The 24,339-nt window shown below is 34.4% G+C and overlaps 1 protein-coding gene across 2 annotated transcripts in view; it reads right to left on the bottom strand.

Moving 5' to 3' along the window:
- Positions 1–24,339, bottom strand: part of LOC129799830 (homeotic protein antennapedia) — a 226,957-nt gene that overhangs the window by 164,175 nt on the left and 38,443 nt on the right. The window lies entirely within an intron of this gene.

The raw sequence follows: 24,339 nt of genomic DNA, 5'->3' as shown, positions 1-24,339 counted from the left end.
GGATGATGTATGGAGTCGTGTGTGACGAACTAGACCAAATAAGTGGCTCGTCCATGTTCAAAACCTAGTATTAGTGCGGTGTACCAACACGAAATACCAATGTGTTGATGAGCTGTGTATGGTGGAAGATGGTGAATAGGAGGAGCGAACCCATAAACCATTATAGGAGTCGAGAAGATGGATGATATGCGCAAGTGAGAGGAATCGCAGTTAAATTTAATCGGTGAAAATGAGAAACACTCTATTTGTGTGCTGTGACGAATTTTAGCACACATACATTGACACACCCCCTATTCGTATATTTTGGGTTACTTTCATGGCCAACACAAGCAGGACTTTTTTTCATATGGCAATGGGATTTGGTGTAGGTGGGAATGAGAGGGATACAGAGGGGTGAAGGCGGTTGTTTTTGGGGGTGCCTGAGTGCGAGGAGTCATGGTGAAAAATTTATCATTTTCACTGGATTTGATTTATGGCCGGTCCAAAGATGGGGTATAATGCTGAAGAGGTCCACCATCGAGGCCCGGCATCACAGTGCACGCTACATTTCGGCTACAATCAGCGGGCAGTCTCACTAAAATTACCCCTGGGTTGTCCGTATGGTTGGTGGGTTCATTATAGCTCTACTCTTTTTGAATGAGATTTTTTTTAAAACATTATATTAACTTGGGATCTTAGTAGCGCAATAGGCAAGACCGTTTTCTCTTGAGCGGATCGATCCCCGGCTTGACTCAGTGTTGTGAGTTCGAGTTCCGCCCGGTGCAAACAACTGAATGTCAGAAAATACATTTTCACTGTGATAAAATGTAATATAATGCACCGCCTCTGCCCACAAAAACTCTGGGAGCATGGAAGAAGCATCCACATTACGGGGAAGCCGCTCCTGGGCGATCTACGATCAGCAGATTCTCCAAAAAGGGATATAACGACATGATTGAATTGTAAATAAATATATTCCGATATGATTAATAAAATTAACTGGTCCGAAGTTTTCGATACGAATCGGATTTTTTAAATAACTTTCAACTTTCAAACAAATGCTATCGGTATCTACAGGAATCAGACCTGAGGTTTATCTATGTAACCTCTCTAATTTCCAAAATGACAAACTTTTTGGGAAAATTTTCATTATAGACAAATTATCTATAAGATTTTGAAAAATTCCAGCAATCTATTAGAAAAATAGATTTCAGTTTGTTTCATAAGATCTACAGATCTTTTCTTAAAACGATAATAACCCAATATTTGATTTTATTTTAAGTTGCATTCATTGCATAAAAAACATATTTAAAATTTAATACTTTTCCCTAATTAGTGTTTTAGGTAGGACTATTGTAATTTACTAGTGTTCTTGTACAGAATATCTAAGAATTCAATATATTTGGGAAATCTAAGCCTATAGTGTAAACATCAAAGTATAGACAATAACCTTTCACGTCTATTACCTAATCCAGAACACGGTAATATAAAACACTTCACATTTTCGTGTTTTGACTAAACATGGTAGAAAAAAAGCAATCAATTCTTAGACTGTTAATATTCATTTACTCGTCCTTCTTGGTATTTAGAATTTGTAAGATATTTATAAAGAAGGTTTAAATTTTTAAAAGAAGTTATAAAGAAGTTTTAAATTTCTGGTGTAAAGATCATATAAACGGTCTAAGCTATTCAGATCGATATCATTCACACATTTGGATTCTTTTATACAATTGGAGCCTATAAAAGTCACTTCCTCTGTCCTAAAAAAAATCGTACGCTTTCTAAAAATTTTGATATTAAGAAATAATTTTTATGAAATCTTTTGTTACTGCTAAAAATCTTGAATATTATATATTCATACATGAAATATTTGAAAAAATATTAAACATTTTCCTTTAAATGTCGCTTATTCTCAACGATTTTACCCGGGAGACAACTTTTCACAGAATTTTTTCGAAACGTATGACTTTCAATTTAGCTCATTTTTAATTAAAAAAAATTTTTAGTTTATAATAGAAGAATTTGCAATAATAAAATTAAATAGAAGAAAATGCCCACGCCTAGCACGGTCCCAAGCTTCATAACGACTAAACTATTCCTATGTTTGTGAATAAATGTGACTTCGCAAAATATTTTAAAAACAAGTCACTTTCCCCATTTTTTTAAAATATGGGTGCAAATGAGTCACATTTATTGAAAAACATAGGAAAAATCTGGTCATTATGGAGCTTGGGATCGTGTAAAACATGGACACCTTCCCCAAAATACGAAAGTTGGCATTCTTCACAACGAAATTCTGCAATGAATATAAAAATAATATAAACGTATTTTTAGATCATAATAAAATTAAATTTTATGCTGAGTTACTAAATTATAGTAGTCCAAATTGAAAAATTTAAATCTTAAAATTACTTTATAAACTTTATTGAAAAATCTACTATCGATAGTTGATATGAAGTACGGCTGTAAGAGAAATAGCACATTGCGAACGCTATCCTTCATTTTTATATCATTTTCCAAAATGGTTTCCAAACAACAGATATAAACGCCCCGTTCAGACATAAACCTTTTGAAAAGACAAAGTCACTCCAAAGCCAAGCCAAACCTATTCGAAAATCTACCGGAAGCCTAAGTGCAAGTTTATATACCCGCCGCTTTAGCTCTGATTGTTCTGCCATTTCGAATTTCGATATTTTTGACACTTCAACCCTCATAGCATTAGCACACCTTTCCAATTGAGTGAAATTCAATCGATTGAAATGTTACCTCTTACTCTTTCAAACTGAAATCAGCTATAGCTGTCTCTTTTTGTCAAATGAAATTCAAAATTGAAATTCAAAATGAAATTGAAATTTCAATTTTCATTTGAGAGAAAGAGACAAACATATATTATTTCAGTTTGAAAGAGTAAGAGGTAAAATTTCAATCGATTGAATTTCACTCAATTGAAAAGGTGTGCCATCGCCATCAACAATGTCAACGGTGTTGGAAACGTTTGCTCCAAAAAGTGAATTTTTATGTAGTTTTGTGAAATTTGAGGATAGCAGAACGTTTGAATTGCAATTTAATGAAAATAAATGTCCTTTTTATGCACTTGCCCGACTTTTTGCAACTGGTCAGTTTAAACGCTCCGCTCGAACTTCCAACGGATTTTTAGGTAAGTTATTCTCTCTGATATACCTTCGAATCGGTAAAGAAAAAACCTCAACCGGGGAGAGCTCTCAAATCGGGAATCTTTCCGTTACTGAGCGAGAGGAAAGTGCCTGAGTAAATCGATGTCATGTATCGTCCTTTGAAGAATATTATTTCATTATTCATATCTACGGAGAGGTTATTAATTGAGCATGATATCGTATTCATACATACGGTATGTTCTAATCGAAAGTGTTTGCACAAAAAGGTCAGCGATTTTATAATCTTTCAAATATTTAAAAACGTTTAGTTTATTTTTTCATAGTCTTAATTTCTTTCGAATACTATTTTCTGTTATAAAATTATAACAAATATCAGTTTAATGGATTTTAAACAAATTAGATAATACGATCTAACCATTATTTTTTTTTATCCTTAGATTTTATTTCATTGCCATTTTATATCAAGTTCAAAAAGAGACACCAACTTTTTTTGCAACCCAGGTATTACGACTCCGAACAAGAATCAAATAAATTCAAAACCGACACTTTACAACAAGATTTTTCATATCCTGGCCTCTTGCGACAGACCTACTTTCCAGGGATGAGATTTTCTCTGGTCGTTTCGCAATATCTCAAGTGAAGTTGGCCGCTGGACTAAAAAAAAGTATAAAGCAACTCAAGGTGAAAATGACCATCTCCACGTGAGACACAAATTTTTCACTGGAAAACCACATACAGGTGAAAAAAATGTGCTCATTAGAATATATGGTCAAAGTTGCGTGATTTAATTTTTTTTAACCTTCAGAAAGACTGAAAAACTTGTACCTGTTGCTATTTTCATAATTTTTTCGGTTGTTTTCTCGATGTTTCACCATAAGAACCAGTATGTGGATGGTATTGTGCGAAATAATACAAGAAAGTTGGACGAGACACGGAGCAAAAAAAACAGTGATAAACTTGTATGAGCTTATAGGAGTTGTGATTCTTTCGTTGTAAATACGACTTTTTTTTCGCAAATTTGGTATAAATTAATCACACTTTAATGCGTAATTAATGAACCCTATTTCACTTAGAATGTTTTGTTATTTTAAAAATATGTAACAGATCTGTATCTGTGTATGTAAAAAAGTCTTAATTGCATAAACTCATGTACATTTTATTATTCACCTTTAAAAATTAAAAGTTACGGAATCAAGTTACGGAAAGTTACGGAATGAATTTTTTTAGTTTTTCTAAGATATTTGCACATAATTATCAATAATTGATAATAAGCTAACTAATATTTAATAGAAATATTTAAGTCTCTTAGGAAAATAAAATATATAAACACATTATTCGAAGGCATGAGCATTCGAAGGGACAGTACTTTCCCCTACTCTGTGAATATTAGGTTAATCAGAGGTGATAGTCTGAGTCCCGTGGAATTACAATACCTGTGATTATGTCAGAGTCACGGTTTAAAGAAGCGTCCAAGTTAGAGCCCCTTTGTTCATTTTTATTCCGACACGGGGCAAAAAGAGCATATTGCCCAAGAAGATATGGATGCATAAAAAAGGACAAGGCTGTGGAGGAGCACAAGAAAAAAAAATTTCTGGACACAGAGAAGAAATTCAAGAACAAAATGGACTCATCGCTAAACAAAACATGCGCCACAAATATGATTTAGAGACTCTTGGTTTCTGCAAGTTTTTGAGGATGTCGCAACCTGCGAGGATTCCGCAGAATTCTCGTCACACCGTGAAGAATGGACGGTGATTTTCGGTTGAAATAGTATAGAATTTTTGGGGATTCTGTGGTGTTTCCGATGTCGCGCAGAGTCTTTTTTGGTCATTTTTTAAATGAATTCCTCAATTGTGACCAAGTTTCCTATTAACGCGCAGTTTCTTGCATTGGAAGAGATAAATTTAAATTTCTGATTCATTCTCTGAGACATGCTGGAGAATTTAAATTTCATGGAAAGTTATCCTTGAAATCTTGGAGGATTGTATTGACGAGCTCACATGTCTTTAAGTCAGACAGAATGGAATCTCAGTAGGGGAAAGTGACCATGCTTGATACGATCCAAGCTTGATAATAACTATTTTTTTCCTATGTTAATCAATAGTTATGACTCATCGCAATATATTTCAATAGCTGGTCCTAAGCCTCACATTTCCTAAAAAAAATTAGGATCCTAGCTCTTTTTTCCTAGTTTCAGGAAGCAAAAATCAAAAATAGGCCCAAAACTGTAATTTCGATACATGATATTTCATAAGTATTTCTTAATTAATGTCGCTGTTCACGAAAACTACTATCATAGGCACATAGAGGGGTCATCAGTACTAATATTTATGTAAAAATATTTTTACTTGGTGGACACTGTTTTTGTGGGTGGTAACAAATTCATAAATTCTACTTGTGTCCATCCTATATTTTAAGAAGGGTCCATGAATGATAATTTTAATGTGGCAACTCTATCATTAGATGTGATTCTTTCATAATTACACCTATTGTAATCCTCCAATTTTATCGACAATTGACATAGCATTCAACCCTGTTGCCTGAATTTTAAGGTTGCAAAGTGACATTTTCTTGGACTCAAAGTGAAAAAATGGTTTTCGCTAGCGCCGTAATGTTATAAAAACATGGCTTAGAAAAATTACATAAAAGTGATTTTAAAACTAATAACCAGTCTTACAAACGACTTAAGCAGATAGATTAGAGTTCCGTCTAAATATTGATGTGCATTTTTTGTATCCGGTGAAATTTTTACAGTGAAAATGAGCCTCCGAATTGTCGAATCAATTATTATACAGGAAGGCCCCGGACCCAACTTGTATAAAAATCGCCACTGAATTTCCATTTTCTTCTTGAGGAAAATCTAAGGATTTCCAAGAACTATTTGAGGTTGGATTATGAACCTAATAAGTGAGACATTTTTTTGTCATAGTGGAAGAATCGCTTCGGTTTGTGTGTTAATCAGAAAATAATCACAAACCTTGGACATCATTTTACAGTATCAAGCATGGTCACTTTCCCCTAATAGTAAAATAACTCTTGAATCAATAAACCTAATGCTAATACTTTAATCCATTTTCCTAATAAATTCTGTTATACATAATAAGCTTCGCAGAAAAAGATCTTTATATGAGCTTCAGGAAATGTTTAGCCATATATGGTTTAACTTTTTAAATTTCTTTTCATGCGGTATTTTTGGAAAAATTTTGATTTTAAATTAGATCCATTAGATCTTGAAAAATCAATAAAATTATTTATTCTTTAGGATTTCGTGACCTTCGGGAATTGGGCTAAATCTCTAGTCTAAAGACTACTTTATACGGGCTTCAGACCTAATGCCAGCTTCAGACCTGAGACTTAGCCATCTGGCTTAACTCCCCTAATTCCTAATCAGGCATGATTTTTTAGAAAATTGTTGTTTATGATTGGTTTATAAGAGCAAACGATCCATTAGATTTTGAAAAATCAATAAAATTGCTTGTTATTTAGATTTTTGAGACTGGGTATTCGGGAACTGGGCTAAACCTCCAGTCTGAAGCCGGCATTAGACTCTTGAGGCAAAATCTCATAAAAAATCGATTAATTTTGATTTTTTTTAAATTTAACTACACTTATTGTTTTCTTAGATTTTTGGCTATAATTGTAAATTTATCTTAGTCTCATGATTAACATGATTAAGTAAGTAATTTGGATTTTACGATTTCACGCACTACTCTATTTTGGCTCTGGCACATGTTTTAGTCAATAAAATTGCATAAAATCCAAATCAAAATCCATATTCCTTTCTCTCTCAAACTTAAATGCGAGAAATGTCTATCCCACTCTTTCATACTCAAATTGAATTGAACTATATTGAATTTATTTTGATGTTCAAAAGAAAAGTTTTTTAAAAGTGGGATAGATATACAAAAAATGTTTGAGAAAGGAATTTCAATTTCTAGTTCAAGGATTTTTCTTGATCTTAAAGGTAAGACCATAAAAAGGCTCCAGCCCACCTTTTAGATTAGGAAAATTTCATAAAGTCTAAATTCACATCCCTTTCCTTCTCAAAAGCCTTGTATATGTCTATCCTACTCATTCGCACTCTACTTCTTCTTTTAAACATCACACCAAATTAAATTTAGTTCAGTCGAATTTTAAGACCGAAAGAGTGGGTTAGACTTTCGCAAATCTTTTGAGAAAGAGAGGGATGCGAATTTTTATTTCATGAAATTATATCGAGCTAAAAGGTATGCCAATGCCATAAGTTTATAATTACACGCGAATTAATTTTGATGAAAAAAGAAATAAGCAGTAAAAAAATAATTTGGGCATTATATTAAATTTTGATCACTTAAAAATCTAAATCATCTAAATCTAAAAATCATTGATTTGAAAGTCTAAAGTCAAATTGAAAACTACTCAAATGGGATTTTTTATAGTGCTGGCACACCACATCTATTTAGTGAAATTCAATCTATTGAAATTTTACTTCTTACTCTTGCAGACAAAAATAAGATATATTTGTCTCTTTCTGTAAAATGCAAATTGAAATTTCAATTTCAATTTCAATTTTTATTTGACAGAAAGGGACGGCTATATCTGATTTCAGTTTGAAAGAGTAAGTTGTAAAATTTCAATCGATTGAATTTCAGTCAATTGAAAAGCTGTGCTGTGCCTGCGCCATTACTGACCAAATTTAATATCGTACTGCTCATTTGTACAATACCATTGATTTTTCCTCGAATAAAATTTCAAGTGAACTTAAAATTAACCAAAATAGAGCCAAAAGAGCTATCGAACTGATTTATTCAAGTTATACTTTTTAGCTCTTCTAATATTTTATTTGTTTTGAAAGCCTAACTGAAATACCCAAACTTTGCGAAGTATTTAGGACAAGTTACTAAATTCATCGTGCTTTTATGTAGTTCCAAAGAATGTGCACTTTTGGTGACCCAGACGACCCAATTCTACTGGAGCCCTATTAACTCATTCAGTTCTTATCGCGACTCAATTAATTCATCCCAGCATCTTCCTCTTACGAGGAAAAATCCATAAAAGGTATTCTAACAATAGAGGCCAAACGGTCCACTTGAAACTATGCTCCCATTGCAATTTGTGTGTCTTTCTGGCAGTTTCATGTTGAGCAAGTCCTCCCAGTAGGTCCCTACCCCGTCCCATGTGTATTGCTATGTGTAACATATTATGGCTTTGATATGAGATCAGACGATGGGATGGAGTAGAACGTGTACGAATCCGTAATTGAAGACGAGAAGCTCAGATCGCACTGAATAATTGATTAAGTTATTCTGTTAATTGTGTGCCTGATGCGACGTTCTCGGTGCTCTAAAGAGTGTGTGTGACATTATATGTTGGGTGCTTCAATGGTGGAGAAGACTCTCTATATGCATTATGTTATCCAACAATAAACATATATTAGTACACAATTTTACATGCGCACGCAATGCTATGGATTGTGTATGATATTATGTTTGAAGCGAAACCATAAATTAGCATTGATTTTGACTTCATTGAGACTCCTCATTCCCAGCATTTTTTCCATCCATTCTTGGGGACGGGATTACTAGACAGACATTACTTATAATATTTTCTTATAACCAGAGATAGGGGATGGTCAGTCCCAAATAAGAATGTCAGAAAATTTGTAATGATTCAAAAGAAATTTGTACTCGGGTCAGATGCTTTATAGTGCAGCCATTCTACCACATGCGCTCTACTTAAACTTAAACTATGGTGTACATTTAACTAATCTAGAAGCTACGTCTTGTACTAAACAATTGGACAGTAGTAATTTGAGTGAATGACATATATTTATACTTGGCAATTTCAAGTATTTTATTGGGAATGCGCATATTTTTATGTGGTGTGGCACTAAATGCACACAATAAGATTCGTGTGGAGTCAATAAATTCTCCCGCATGTGAATTTAGTCTTTTGGGAGCAGAAGGGGGTAGAGAAGCATTGAAAACATGGAGCATATGTTGTGTTTAAAAGTGTTTCAAGCCATCCCATGTGCAGAACAGGAATTGAGAGACGCGGTGCTTGTGGTATGAAGAAAAAAACGAAAAAGAAGAAAGGGTTTAAAAGGAGAAAATCAGAGTCGGAGGAGAGAGAATACAGAGACCCAGAGTTGTTTTCTTCCCAAATGGATAAGAATTACGTGATGACTTAATCGATTTCAATCGATGTATATATGTAGTGTAAGAGAGTGGATCGAATGAAGAAAATATACGCACAGCAACGTTCACATTTTGGAAGGAGGGAGTATCTTAAGAAGTAAACTGTGTACGGAGAATCAATAGACGAGATAAAAATAGAATAAATAAATAATATTGGGAGGAAGAATTCTATACGGAATGGAATATCAACATGATATAGCCATGGGTGTCCTAAAGGAAAATATAGACAGATGGGAGTTGGGGTATCTCAGAAGAATAAATTCTCATTGGAAAATCTCGGGGAAAATCCTCTAATTTGGGAGGGAAAATTCAATTGAATTCGAAAGCAATATGAGTCTGGGAGAGATTGTGAATTGTATCTAAGGAAATACACCCTATATCTTGGTAAAGATCCAATAAAAGACTCGCATTCACGAAACTATTGAACATTTGAAAATACTTGATTTTTAAAAAGTAAAATTTTGAAAAATGTAAAGCTAAATGTTTTCTACAAAAAAGCTTTTTATTTTGAAATCATTTTGTTTTGCAAAATTTTGTATTATTAAAAAGTGCAAATAATAAAAGGATGCTTACAAATGAGAAGTAAAAATTACCAAAAAAAAAATCAAAACAGTGATACTAACAGGCTTTATAGGCTTCATTTTTGTTAAAATTTAGGTTTATTCAGACAAAAATTTAAATTTTTCTGGTAATTTTTGATTTTTTTTACTGCTCATTTATTTTTTGTTGTTTAAAGTCGCTATTGTGTTATGTAGATTTTTTTTAGGTGATGTAGATGTAGATAAAATTGGATAAGAAGTCACTATAAATATTCGACGGTCTCTGTCCATAGATATAAGGGATATAAGATACTCTTCCACCCTTCCTTCGGAAAGTTCCTTACAAAAAAATTTAATTAATAACTCCTTTCTGAGATAAGATAGGTAGCTGATACTCAGCATGAGCTCAAAACTTAGGGAAGGTTCTCCAACCATGTATATAAGTAACTCAACCTGTTCTTGTTTTTGGTAGTTCCCATACAAAATGAGGACCTTTTTTGATAAAGCCAAACTTTGAATTCATTAAAATCGGTTGAGAAAAAACGGAGATACGGAGATATTTTTGAAAATATCCTGCATATTTCTGCCTTAGACAAACAAAACTTTAAATTTTTAAAATACTAAGGTCTCATGCTACTTACAAATATATTGTAATATTTTTAAAAAAATTTTGGATAGTTACTGATTGTTCGATAATTTAAAATAATCTGAAGCGCTCCTTAAGATCAATTTTTGAAGTTATCTACATCTTAATTTTAGAGGGTTTGTTGAGACCTTTGAATTGAATATTCATTAATTAAAATCGGTTATTGAGTCATGAAATTATGAGGATTCAAAGTTTTAACCTCAATCCTTATGTCGCAAGGGCTTATTGATCATGGCTTCAAGGGTTAAAAAAATTAGCGTACGAGGTGGACTATCATACATATCATCTTGCAGGGTCCCAGTCAAAATCCCGAAAGCCAGAATCCCGAAAGCCAAAATCCCGAATTCTTAAAAGTGTTATAGCTACTCCCATGATTGCTGGAGGCCAGGGGAATTTCTGTGTCTTGGGAAATTATTCTACACATCCTCCATAATTTCATCCCTTCCAGGATTTTGGCTTTCGGGATTTTGGCCCCTTCGGAATTTTACGGTTTTGGGATTTTGGGTGCCTCCGCATCTTGCAATATACCTCTTAATTTTGAATGAATTTGTTCGTGAATTTTTTGCCTGGCAAAACTTTACCAACAAATAACAAAATATTACAAATACTTTCCTATTTATATACAAAAAAATTGTCAAAAAGGACACATTTTTACAAATTTGTTAAGAAGTTGTACGATTTACTACCATTTTGTAAAATGCTTCAAAATCATTCCTCTTCAACAAATTTTAGTGAAATAATTATGTACACTTCTGAAGATGAGTTTCCCTCCCTTGATTCACGATTGTACTGAATTTCTTGCACTTGTGCGTGAATGAGATTGAAGTCCAATTTATTCAGCATTCCGTCGAAGAACGATCAAAACTTTTTCGCTGAATTGTCTCCAACAAAAAGTGCATTAAATTAACACAGCATGGAGCACAGGATGTGAATATCTAATTGGGCCAACTTATCCCAAATAGACTCTCTAGAGAAAAAGACGTTCAATTAACCCAAGTATTTTCCCATTTGGTGTCCTCCCTGAATCACTAATTGTGTCGCTCAATTCTCAGTCTTTCTTGAGCATATTGACGGAATAATGTGAATGAATTGCGATGGTGAAGAAGCTCATTGGGGGAGGAAAGGAAAAATTCAAATGGACAAATTATTGTTTGCTCTATCAATAAATTAGTTGAAAGACTAATGAATTCCCCATGAAAGATCCATTAGGAAAGAAAAGCCAGGGTAGTCTATTTGCTGGACACTTCATTAGGGGTTATTTGGACTCATATGTGTTCTGTGAATTATGTAAATATCCCCCAAGTGCTATTTATCATAGCAATTTCTCATTCGACCGTACAGTTCCTTGAACTCTCAGCCACGATGCTGAAGTGATCGAAAACATTGATATTTATTGCGAATGAGGGTGGTTTGGGGTTGTATGTGGAGGCGCCTGGTGAATTCACAGAGTTTGACTCTTTTTCGCCTTCAAACTCACCCTTATCAGGACTCTGGGTGAAAATATATCATCCCTGAGAGGGTGAAAATTCACCATAGCTCACCCCCACGTGTGCAAGGGGGCAAAAAGTATGTTGATACGCTTCTTGTTGTGTCAAGAAGCCGCCCCAATAAAAATATCGTCTCTGAGACGATCACACCCATCTTGAGCACATTTTTTTTTGCTTTTCATCCCCCTCCCTGGAAAGAAATATTTGTGGTCCTCCTTCCTCCCCATCTTATCTATATGATTTGTTGGGTCTCTTTCGTCTCATGTATATTCAGATAATTTTTTTTCTGTGACTTCTGGAGCGTCTCTTGAATCTTCCGCCATGATCAAATACCCCCGAAAGAGGGTGAGAATGAGAGCAACCCTCGAAGAAATATAAAACAATAAATCAAATGGCAAGTCCGGACATCAGAAAAACACATCTTTCTCCGCTTTTCATCCCTCAACCTCCATTGGAAGTTACCAGAGAGGGTGAAAAAAATGGGGTGAATTTGTTGAAGAAGAATGGTGTGTGTTACGATATAAGATGTGGAAAGTTGAGGAATTTTGTTATGTTGCCAGAATTTCCCATTTTAGACATGCTCCAATGCCCACAACTCTCCACCAGACAAATTCTCTGGCCCACATTCCACTTCGATTGAAGCGGGATGAGAGGGTGGTGAGATGTCCAGTTTTCCTCTTGAGATTAAATGTGCGTCAGTGATGAATTTTCTCAGAGGAAATCACTCTGAGAAAATCAATTTTCTTCGTCGTCTCTCATTGCTTTCACTGAGAAAAAGCTAAGTTTTACAAATATATTTTCCGATCATTTTTTTTAATCCCGCACAAATGGAATGGTACATAAGTGTCACCTACATATATTAAATTTTTGATTCCATAAAATATTCACTGATCCGTGTTGCCATGTAAAATATTTGGCGCTGTACGAGTTAAAATGTAAGACTCAAACTACACATAGGTGGCGCTCATGTCTGAGATAGGGCTTTAATAGTTTTGAATTTTTAAAAGCTTTAACCCTTTAAGGACAAGAAGGTCAAAAAATCGGGTTAAAAAAACACTTTTTTGAATATTTAGAACAAAGCATTACTTTAGAAGAATGTAGGAAAAATTTCATTTTTGGGTCACCGGTGACCCAATCGTAATTAAAGGGTCAATGCAATAGGTTAGAAATATTTTATGAAACTTAGTATTCAATTACATCATGAATAATGGGTCCCCGTCAAAAACCCGAAAGCCAAGATCCCGGAAATGCCAGAATTCAATTCGTAACACCGAAATCCCGAAAACCAAAATCCCGAATGGATGAATTCCCGAAAAGCCAAAATCTTAAATAGGTTAAAATCCTAAGCGCAAAAATCGCGAAAGTCATAATCCAGAAAATCCAAACTCCCACGATTGTATCCGTTCCTGTTCGAGGTAAAAAGAAATTTTCTGTATTTTGGAAAATTATTCTAAATATAAACCTCCGTATAAATTCGTCTCTTTCAAGACTTTGACCATTTGGGACTTTGCCTTTCGAGATTTTGGCTTTTCGGGATTTTGGCGTTCGGGATTTTTTACCTAGTAAAGATTTAGACACAGACAGACGGCATTTTGGTCTTAATAATAATAATAATAATAAATGGCGGATATTTTAAGCCAGCCCGGAAAGGACTGGACTAGGTAAAGGCACAATGTAATTTATTTGAATAAATAATTTTTTGATAAATTTGAAGAAAAAATTGTGTCTACAAAAGAACAATAAAATAATCCTTGATTTTAATTTCCCGTTCTATTTTTTTTTTTTCATAATAAAATTCACATTATTAAATCAACCAATTACGAACAAATAAATCAAATTGCAAAAAAATCTATTTTTGACAAAAATACGCGTATATTTTTTCTACTGAATTAGAGCTAAATTTTAAATTTCCTGATCAAAATAAAAATTAAATGAGATTTAATATTAACTGATAGTTACTACAATCGCATTTTTTAATTTTTATATTAAAAAAAAAATTATTAAATATTAATGTCTTTTCTTTTCTTTATTTACAAATCATCACCTATTTTTATAACCCACCTCTGCAGAGATATAGTAACATGTTGAATTAATTATTATTTTTTATATAAAATACATGCTTTTTGTTGAATAAGGCGCTCTACAGACTAAAGGTTTAGCCCAATTCCCTAAGATCTTTAAATTCTAAATAGCTACCAATTTCATTAGATTTTCAGAAACAAATTTATCAATTGACCTTAATAATCCAATCCTGAATCAAAATTTTCCGAGGAATCTTGATTGTTAAGAAATTAGAGAAGTTAAGCCATATGGTTGAAATTGAAATCACATGTTTTAGCTAATTAATTTAACTGCCCGAACTCCACGGAGAGAGCAGTTATATAGTCCATGTTTTTTGGGATTGCTCAAAAACGCGTCGTTCGATTTTTTCATTTTTGTTCCCTATACGAAAATCCCGTTGAATAATTTCTAACGGTTTTTCAAGGTCATATGTTAAAGAGGCTCTAGAGAGCGTATTACTTAACCAAATGGTATTATGTTTGGGCTCGTTGGAAAGGTTTTAGAATTTCCGATAAAACTGAACCGGTTCCAATAGGTTCTCGTAATTAAAGATAATTTATAGCAAGTAAGCATACATCTCCGTATTATCTGAAATATTAATTAGTGTAATCCAAGATCTTTTTTTAACAATACTAGATCCTCAGGAAGAAGGATAAGTAAATAGATTTAATGTGTCAATTGGATTTCTATGATTTTAAATATCCAAAAACAAACTCGTAAACAACCCCTCGAAATTTTGAAAACTTTTGCAACCCAAAAAAGTCATAAATCAAACTACCATTGCATTCTTTTAACACCCGGAATGAAGATGAACTTCCAAATTAGGTGTTACTTGGAAGTCCAATGCCCAAGATGAAAAATCATTATTCAGTGCTAAGTAATTCGCGACTGGTCCTTATAGCGCAATCGAAAAGATATCCTTTTTGTGACCACAGGAAGAATGTTAATAATACCACAGAAAGAATGAAATTACTCAAACTACTCGTCTTGTCTTTTGTCCATTCCCTCTCTTATTTCTCACAGTGTTTTGTGCTTTTGTTATGTTGGAAGTCAAAAACGGAGTTTTTGGTATTTTTCGTGTCTCTCATTTATTCTTTTTCCACTTGTGGTCTCTGGCAGTGAGATGGGTTTTTCGGGAGGGGAATGAAAGATTTGGTGTGGTGTCTAACATATATAGCAAAATGGGCTATATAGCATAGCCAAGCCATGAAAAAAAGAACCATTCTTCTCAATTCTGAGCTATATGCACCATGTATATAATTGTATTGGGTAGCTAAAAGAGTACACACAGCATTCTTCCATTCCATATACCATGCCATCAGGGTCTTGTGGCAATAAATCAAGTCTTAGCAACTTTTTCGCGCGAGCTGTTGTTCCAACTGGAAGACGAAGAAGAAGCGCATGGAAGGAACACCAAGGGCTCAGCCAGAGAGAAAATGCTGGGGCTGGAAAATTTTTTGGGGGGTGTGGGCCCTGATATTGCCTTGGAATACTCAACTTTTCCTCCGCCCATCCTTTGCTTATCAAATTCACCAAAGAACCCCAAGCACAAGAGGGTGAATGAGAGACTTGAGAGAATGAAGAATGAGCGTGGTTCTAGGTTGCTGGCATCTCACTCTTGTGAACAGTATCAGATACATACACGCCTGATGGGGCGAAACTGAATCCCTCACAGAAGTTCCCTTTCTTCAATTGTGGGCTTAAGGGTAACCATAAATTGAAGAAATCTACTTAAAACATTGAAAATTTCAATGAAGAAAAATCGAACACTTTGAAAAAGTAATCTTAATAGACTTTCTGATTTTAGGTCACGCCCCTTATCGAGTTATATCCAACAAAATGACCCATGTTATCTTTTTCATAGCCTAAAATATCATTCACAATTACTAGAAGAATTGGTCACTTCCCCAATAGAACATTTATGAAGAACGAGAATACTAAAAATTTCACATTTTCCAGCAATAGCGACAGTCTTAAGAAATAACGAACAAAAGTAAGGACCTTGAGATTGGGATAATGCATACAAATCGGAAGAGCTTTAGAACAAGCGATTCTAAAAATTTAAATAGTGGCGAGAAGCAGAGGCAGCCAAAATCCCGAAATGGTCAAAATCCCGAAAGCCAAAATCCCGAATGTTCAAAATCCTGAAAGGGATGAAATTATATAGAAGATTATGTGTAGAATAATTCCCCAAGACATAGAAAATTTTCCTTTACCTCCAGCAAGCGCAGGTGCAATCGTGGGAGTAGCTATGACACTTTTAAGAATTCGGGATTTTGGCTTTCGGGATTTTCACCGGAACCCTGTTAAGGATTTTTGTTAACAAATTCTATTTTTTTTTTAAATAATTGGGTTATTAAGCGCAGTAACCCTATTCAAACAAGACATTTAGTAAAAAATATTTATTTCTTTAAAATTAATTCATATTTTAACCATTCCCAATCAACATTTTATTTCCAATTGGAAAGCTGCCCAAATTTCGTCGACATCCTGTCGACAGATTTTGGACAGATAATTTTCCAAAGCGATTGGAAAAATTTCTGTCCAATTTTTTTCCAATTGGACATAAAATGGACAAATTTTCGAAATTTTTCTTTCGAAATAATCTCGAAAGCATCTTTCGAAATTTTGTCGACAAAAATTGGACAAAATCCTTACCATCTTCATTGCATTCTTCTTCTTCTTCGCGTTTCTGTTCTCATTCCTCCGAGGAGTCTTCAGTACAAGCAGTTCGTTTGTAATTTTGCTTTACAAGAATAAAAAGGCGTTCAAACCCACCAGTATTTTCAAGTCATCTTAGAAAATATTTGAATACAAATGTGTTAAGTTTTCCGCATTCGAGTTCGGAGCAGATGGGCAAGTGAAAGATATCTTGCAAGCAGGTAAATTATATTTTTGTACTTTGTTTTTCTCTTTATTACTATAGTTTCTTTTCTATTATTCACATATTTCTTTTAGATTCTAAGCGTACAGAAGATAGCATATATTCAAAATGTTCTATCTTAGAATATGAGGAAGACCTCAGGGAGCCTGTCTCCGCGATATTCGAGCAATTGTGGGATTAGGAAAGTGATAAGTCCAATCCCAATAGTGCTGAGGGCTCCCTGTCTAGCCCTGTTGTTAATTCTGTGACAACACCTTGATATTCACAACCTTCTGAAGGATGCTCGGGCTCTATGTGAAAATCCCAAGGAAGTGAATGGGGTATAAATCTTGATCCACGGCAGTTCTAAAGTGATAAGATTGAGAATATCTTGATTTCAATCTTGGAAGGCAATTCTCAGATCCAGAAAATCAGTCTCAGGGTCTTTCAGGACATTTCATTGGTGTAGTGGTCGGAAAATAAAAAAAAAAGTGAAAATAAAGAAATGTATTGCTAACAAAATCAAAAATTTTATTTACATTCTTGGACTATTGTGAGGTTAGGTATTAGTTTCTCAAATATGGTCCTACCTGTGGCAGTGGCCTAAACAGTAATTCTATACCTATTGCCAGCTATCAGAAACACCTCCGAAAAGACTACGGCCAGTTTTAACAACTCGCAATCATTTTTGAAGAAATTTAGTAGCTATTACAAATATCCTCACTGCACCGAGAAATTGACAAAAAGAAAAAGAGACAAATAGATACGCGTAATTAATTAATACGCTTAATAATATATTAGGGATTTATTACACCTTGAGACTTATTAATAATATTTGAACAGTGCGATTGATGTATTATATCTCGCATTAATATTGCAATAATAAATGATTATGACATTACTAATAAATTACCAATGTTATTTTAATTTTTATTGGGGATAAAAAATTTTTTAATAGCTACGTTACATTTTTCTGTCATTGTTTTCGTTTAGACAGACAATCGCAATTACTACAATAATCATATGTTGTGAATTGGTACAGGATTTACCCTAGTCCCCGGCGAGTGGCCTTCAAAGTTGAAGCCAATGATTTACCTATTTACCTGTGAAAAGTAGAGTATTTACTAGAAACCCAATCTCAGAATTATCTCCAAATTCGTGGTACACACGTGGTAGAAATAACTACACTTTTTGGTTCTTCATAACTATTTTATTCAATTTTAAAAATTTATATTACTAGATAAAAGTGGTCTTCGGAATATGGTCGAGTGGAAAGTAACTTAAGTGAAAAATTAGTTCCGTAGTGGTCATGCAGCGCCCGGTAGACTTCTTATTAATTGTGCGCTGACTATAAGGAAAATTCTTAGATGGCGCGAAATTCACATTCACCACCTGACATCATATTAATTCTATTACACGATAATTGTAGCAATATTTAACTAGTAATTATTAATTTATTATTATTTTAATAATTTATTGCACGTGACCGCCTTGACCCATTATAGAGAGTTGAGTGTTGCATATTCTCGTAGGGTAAAAGGAACACCTATTGATACCCTACTCTGTACCATTTGGAACTCGAAATTTGGACGTTTATCCTTATCAAAAAACGTAGACTAGGTAAAAAAAAAGTCATATTGTAGCACGGATGCTACAGGACCCACACCAGAACATGCTGGAGCACCCTTCATCGCTAGCCTCCCGCAGATTGAGCCCCATTGCCCATTCCAAGAAGGCAACGAATCCAACGTCCTCCTCGCTTCACTGGTGAAGACCGACTGAGGAGCAGATTCGATTGTGCCTTCGGAATAACTCTCCGAGCACTCACAACTCCATCTAGCGGAATTATAGCGATGTCGTAACTTGAAGTTAGCCATTGTTATAGCACCCCTCAACGTCACAACCCAAACTGAACAGTGATTGGTACCGTTGGCTTAGAAGAGTCTTCAACAGGACGGGCTTTCTCCCTCCAACTCCTCCAGGCTCAACAGTCCTACTACAATATTATTTACATTTTATTAGAAACTTTAACTAACTTTCTATATTTTGACAAAAGTGTCAATAGGGGTTCCCTGTCGAAGAGATGTTCCTTCGACTTCTCACTATTCACTTCTTAATCAGCATTTTTCGTCCGCAAAATAAAAAAAAATGTGCAATTTTGCAATGATGCATTATGGGTTCACAGAGTTCACCTTAATAATTGAGTGGGGTAAAAATGATTTTATATAAATAGAGTAAAATTTTGTTATATAAATCAGATTACGATAGAGATTTCTGAGTTTCACTTCTAGCAACACGAGAGTGGTTGTTCCAGAAAATCGCATCATCCTTTTAGCCTAAGATTGGCGGCATCCTATTGTCTAACAATTACCATCGGTCGATTGGCTCCCTACGCTAGTGCCAGGAAACAAAGGCTTCTTTTCAAAAAGCTTTAAAACCTAGGGCAAGGTTTTGAGAATCTTTCTGTAGGAAAATTTCATTGAGAAATTTATCCCTAGAGACAATCATTTGTCGAACTGAAATGAAAATTTATTTCTAACCTTGGTTAACTCTCTCGAGGTACCCCGGGGATAGCCTACATAAGGGGGCATCACTGCCTTATGCTCGGTGGCGCGAAAGAACCGTTGCTAGAGGCCGTGAAAACAGACAAGAGTCAGTTCGGTTCGAACAGTGGAAAATTCCCTGGAAAGTTCTCACCAGAGCAAGTTCCTCTAGTGTCGGCTTTTCAGTTGTTTAAAAGCGCAATAATACGTTCATTTTTAACCGAAAGTTGAATTTTATAAATGATAATCGTTTGAAAGTTCTGCTAATTGATTTAAATTGTAATAGATTATAGACAAAGCGAAACGAAGTTGTAAGTCCATAAACGTCCTGACATATACGTCCTCGGAATATTTGCGACATAGACAAAATGTGAACTTTTGTTTAGTTCGTAAATTCCATACTCGATAAAAAGGGTACCATCCATAAAAATTAAACGAAAACTGTAGGTCTGTAAAGGTCCAGAACATTAGCGAGATTTAGCAAAATTTGGTTTGTTAGCCTGGAAATGTTTAGAAATCCAGAAAGATTATCCAAAACAGGAACTGCAAGTCCGTGAGCATTCAGAATACCAACGAAAAAGATCAAAACGGGGGCTGTGTAGTAGGGTGTTTCAACAAGGAAAAAACATTTTTGGCACTATTCTCAGGGTGTTGTATTTGATGAGACAAGAAAGTTTTTCTTCTACGACCATATGATCAGACGCTGTTTAGAGGTGGCTGAACGACCCTCTCTGTAGTGTAAAATTCGGTAAAATCAGAAATTTGTTCTACAGAGAGGGTCGTTCAGCCACCTCTAAACAGCGTCTGATCATATGGTCGTAGAAGAAAAACTTCCTTGTCTCATCAAATACAGCACCGTGAGAATAGTGCCAAAAAATTTTTTTCCTCGTTGAAACGCCCTACTGTGTAGTCTGAACAATTCTTTAAAATGTCAGATAGATAGAGCCAAATGGAGTTTGTTGGCCGGAAAACAGCGAAAATACTCGCAAGTGAGAAAAAACCGTTGGTCTTTAAATTGTCTCGTAGCGATTTAACAAAACGTGATATGCTTAATTCTTCTTACGTGATCATCAGAACAAGAATGCTGTTTACATACTTAAATAAATTCAAAGAATTAAGTAGGACGAGTGGTAAAAATGGAAATAGTGCGAATAGTGGGAAAGGGGATCTTGCAAATGTAGTTTTGCAAAAAAATCTTTAGAATACTTACAAGATAAGGTAAAATGGTGAGTGACTGTAACTGTAAGTCCGTGAAAGTCAAAGACCTAGCCGTGTTAGGGCAAAATAGTGGTTATTAGTCGGAAAATGATCCATATCATTTTGTTTGCTTTGTATTGGGAATACGATAAGAAGAAGAATCTTCCCTAATTTTTTACCCTCTTATTCTTAAAGGGCGACTGAACTGGAAACAAATAGTGCATATTACAGTAGACTCTCTCTCAATCGGGAATATGGGGCAAAATGTCATCCGGTTTAGCGATAGAATTGAGCGTCAAAGCCTTTGTAAATTCTACAAAAAGCGGTCAATTATAAAGAATCACGATAAAATAGGAAGAACTACAGCGAATTTGATCGAATTAGCTTCATAATTAAACGTGAAAATTGTCAACAAAATTTGTCGCCCGATTGAGAAAGAGCCGATTGAGCGAGAGCCTACTGTATCCCCGACTATGGCATGTTTTATCTCATAAGCGCTTAGATTATGCATGATATAAGACAAAACGAGGAATTCTAATACGTAAATGTTCAGAATGCTTACAAGATAGGGCAAAATTTGGGCTCTTATCCTAAAATACACCTAAAATACTCCTTAGTGTAAAATACTAAAGAGACATCACGACGTCTTTTAAAAAATTTTGTTAAACGAAAATTTCAAATATACATTTTAGAATTATATTTTTGTGATTAAATAAATAATATAATAATTATAATAATATTTAATTAAAATATCTATGGTGAAATATAGTTTTTTGTTGTTTTTCAAATACCACAATTAAAATTAATATTTTCTTATAATATAGTATTAAAAAAGGATTATGAACATGAACCTAAAAATATAAAATTATTAAATAATAACTTTTTCTTACATATTTTACACCAACCATACACGATTATTATACAGCGTAAAAAATACACATTTCGTATTTTTTCTATGAATGGCGTCATTTCATGTGAATAAAATTTAGAAGAAAATTCAAAATCTTTTTACCCGGTTTTTTCTTACTTGAAAATTCTATTTCACACTTTTTGTGACTCAACAAAAAATATAGAATTTTTTGAATATATTTGAAAAAATTTCAAAAATAATATGATTTTTTAAATTGATTTTCTTAGATAAATACTTTATTGTTCGTGAAAGGCGTGATGCTATATGATTCCTCACATAATTCTCTATCTGAAAAGCACTGCCGCACTTTCTATATAAATATAAAAATCATTGATTTCCTGCGTTAAGAAATCATAATTTCCATTCATTTTGGGAGATGGAATTATTCATCATTAGACGTGGTGCCAGAGATAAATATCCATTTTGTATGTGGAATATATTTTTCACAGCTGGCAACTCGCTGTGGAATTTATTTTGACTTTTGTGGACTGGACAAATATTGGAAAATATTTGGGGAAAAAATTTCGAAATATTGTCGACATTGATTTCGACTGTATGTCGACAGATTATTCCCCATTTTCGACAATCTGCCCCGTGTGTGTCCAGTTTTCGCCCATTTCTTGACCTCGTTTTTCGACATTTTGCCCAGTTTTTGACCAGAAATGTTTATTGGGTTTGGTGTATATTAACTAGAAAGATTTAATTAAATTAACTACAAAATAGTGAAAAACAATTTGAACACTAACAAAAAGCATCAATCGAGAAATCTGGAATTCATGCTCTCGGGCTTACCGGACACCCGGACTCATCCTTTGAGCATTTCACAAACTAAAGACAGGATGGAGTTAAGAAAAGTCTCATCGTACAGGTCAGTGACACTTTAATTTACAAAGAAAAGCTCGATTAGTTATATCCTAGATAGATTCATCCTGTACCAAAGAATTTCTAATTAAAAGGTCAAGAATTCTTACAAGAAAGTCCTTGAAATAGGTTTTCGAGAAACCTAGTTTCATGCTACGAATCTGAGAAATTGAACGTCTATTTGTTTGACGCGGAAAAGGAAAATTAAATTTTAGAGATGATACTCTCCTTGAAGAGACACCATTAGCCCCATCAGCATATTCAGTAGGGCCTTGCTCTATAAAATCATTGAAATGTTTGTGGGCAAATAGGACCTTTCTAAGTGATTCATTTTGGGAAAGATTTACAATAAATAAACCAGTGATAAGCCCGGATAAGCTTGAAATAGCTGAGATACTTCACGCAGGTTTAAATAGGTTTAAACTTTTCACAATCAGTAGCCGAATTATGTAAGTGCACCAGTCAGTGAAAATATTACTTTTACGAGTGAAAATTTGATTTTCACATTCACTAAACTCACTGGGAAAGTGAAAATTATGGTGAAAAATTTAAAATTGTTATACTGGAAAACTGTGTTTATATTCGTTAATTCCAGAGCAGAACTAAAAAAAAATCAGAAGAATCTTGTGTAAAGTGATTCCTGAAATGTTGAAAATCTCATCGAAACTTTCACGAAAGTTAATCCCACAACTGAACCAAGTTCAATTTTGGATACAACCTCATTCTTATGTGTTCCTTGGGCCGCAAGAAAAGCGTGCAGATGGGATATTTCTCACAGGGAGGAAAATTTCCCATGATGGTGAGGAATATTGAGGTATGAAGGGGTATTTTAGGGTGGTCACAGATGGTGTCCGGACCCTTATTTGTAATCCGTCTTTCGCACCCTCCAAAGAGCCCCCACAAACGAGGAAGTTCTTTTATTTTCTCGCCTCTTTTCTTGTCCATATTGATAATCTGAGGCCTAAGGAAAGCCGTAGAACGTGTCCAACGAGGAAGTTTACTTTGTAATATTGAAAATAGTCTGCACGAAAGGTCAAATTCACAATATTTCTCTTGGCACGTTTCGATCATCCCCCTTTGAAGATTGGCTTGAGTGGATGCTGCAGATGAAAAGTGCAACTTTCACCGCAATTTTCCTCCACATTCATTTTACTCAATAATTAATCAGACGGCAGTCAAAGGAGTGGCTTTTGGCTGACTTAGTAGCATCACATCTGCTTGCCATTTATCAAATCAGAAACTGATTTTTGCCAGCAAAAATCCAGAGTAACAGAGTTTTGTGTATACCCGGCTGGTCGCAAATTTGCTTCATTTAAGTCGTTTAAAAAGCGGTACTGGTAACCAGTATGTACGAGTCGAATGAACACCTCTTCACTTACACCGTTTGTCTCCAATTAGAAAATTTCTCTTGTCTTCATTTGGATTAATTTGTTTCCAATAGCAGCATTTTGCATTTGTGTATTCTTCTTGTATTTAAGAAGTTTTCCAATTATATTAGATGAGATCATATATTCTGTCAGTAGAAGAGGTAAAAAGTTTGGAGTGGTATATCTCAGCTCCTGATGAACATAATTGGATGGGTGAACTATTGTTGGAAAGCTTGGTTCATTAGCTTTCAGAATCTGGTATATGTAATTGGCTATGGGTAAATCATGGTCATCCAGAACCATTTATGTCGAAGAAGACACTTTTTGCAGCGTCATTTTTGACCATCTACTGCTGGGACCAGGAGTGACCCACAATTCTCGCACTTGGACTGTTCGTTAGAGGAACTCAAAGGGTATAATTTGTAGAAGAAACTTTTTTTTTGGACATCTTACTTTTTTTTATTCATCGACTTTTGCAAGAATTTTAAAATGTTAAACGCAAGGAAAAAATTGCAGAAATCCTTCTATTCCATTTTCTGGACAAACTAATGAAGATATCGACTTGGAATGTTCTGA

The sequence above is a fragment of the Phlebotomus papatasi genome, chromosome 1 (genome assembly GCF_024763615.1).
Source record: "Phlebotomus papatasi isolate M1 chromosome 1, Ppap_2.1, whole genome shotgun sequence".
Taxonomy (NCBI): domain Eukaryota; kingdom Metazoa; phylum Arthropoda; class Insecta; order Diptera; family Psychodidae; genus Phlebotomus; species Phlebotomus papatasi.
This window is presented reverse-complemented; position numbering and strand designations above follow the sequence as displayed.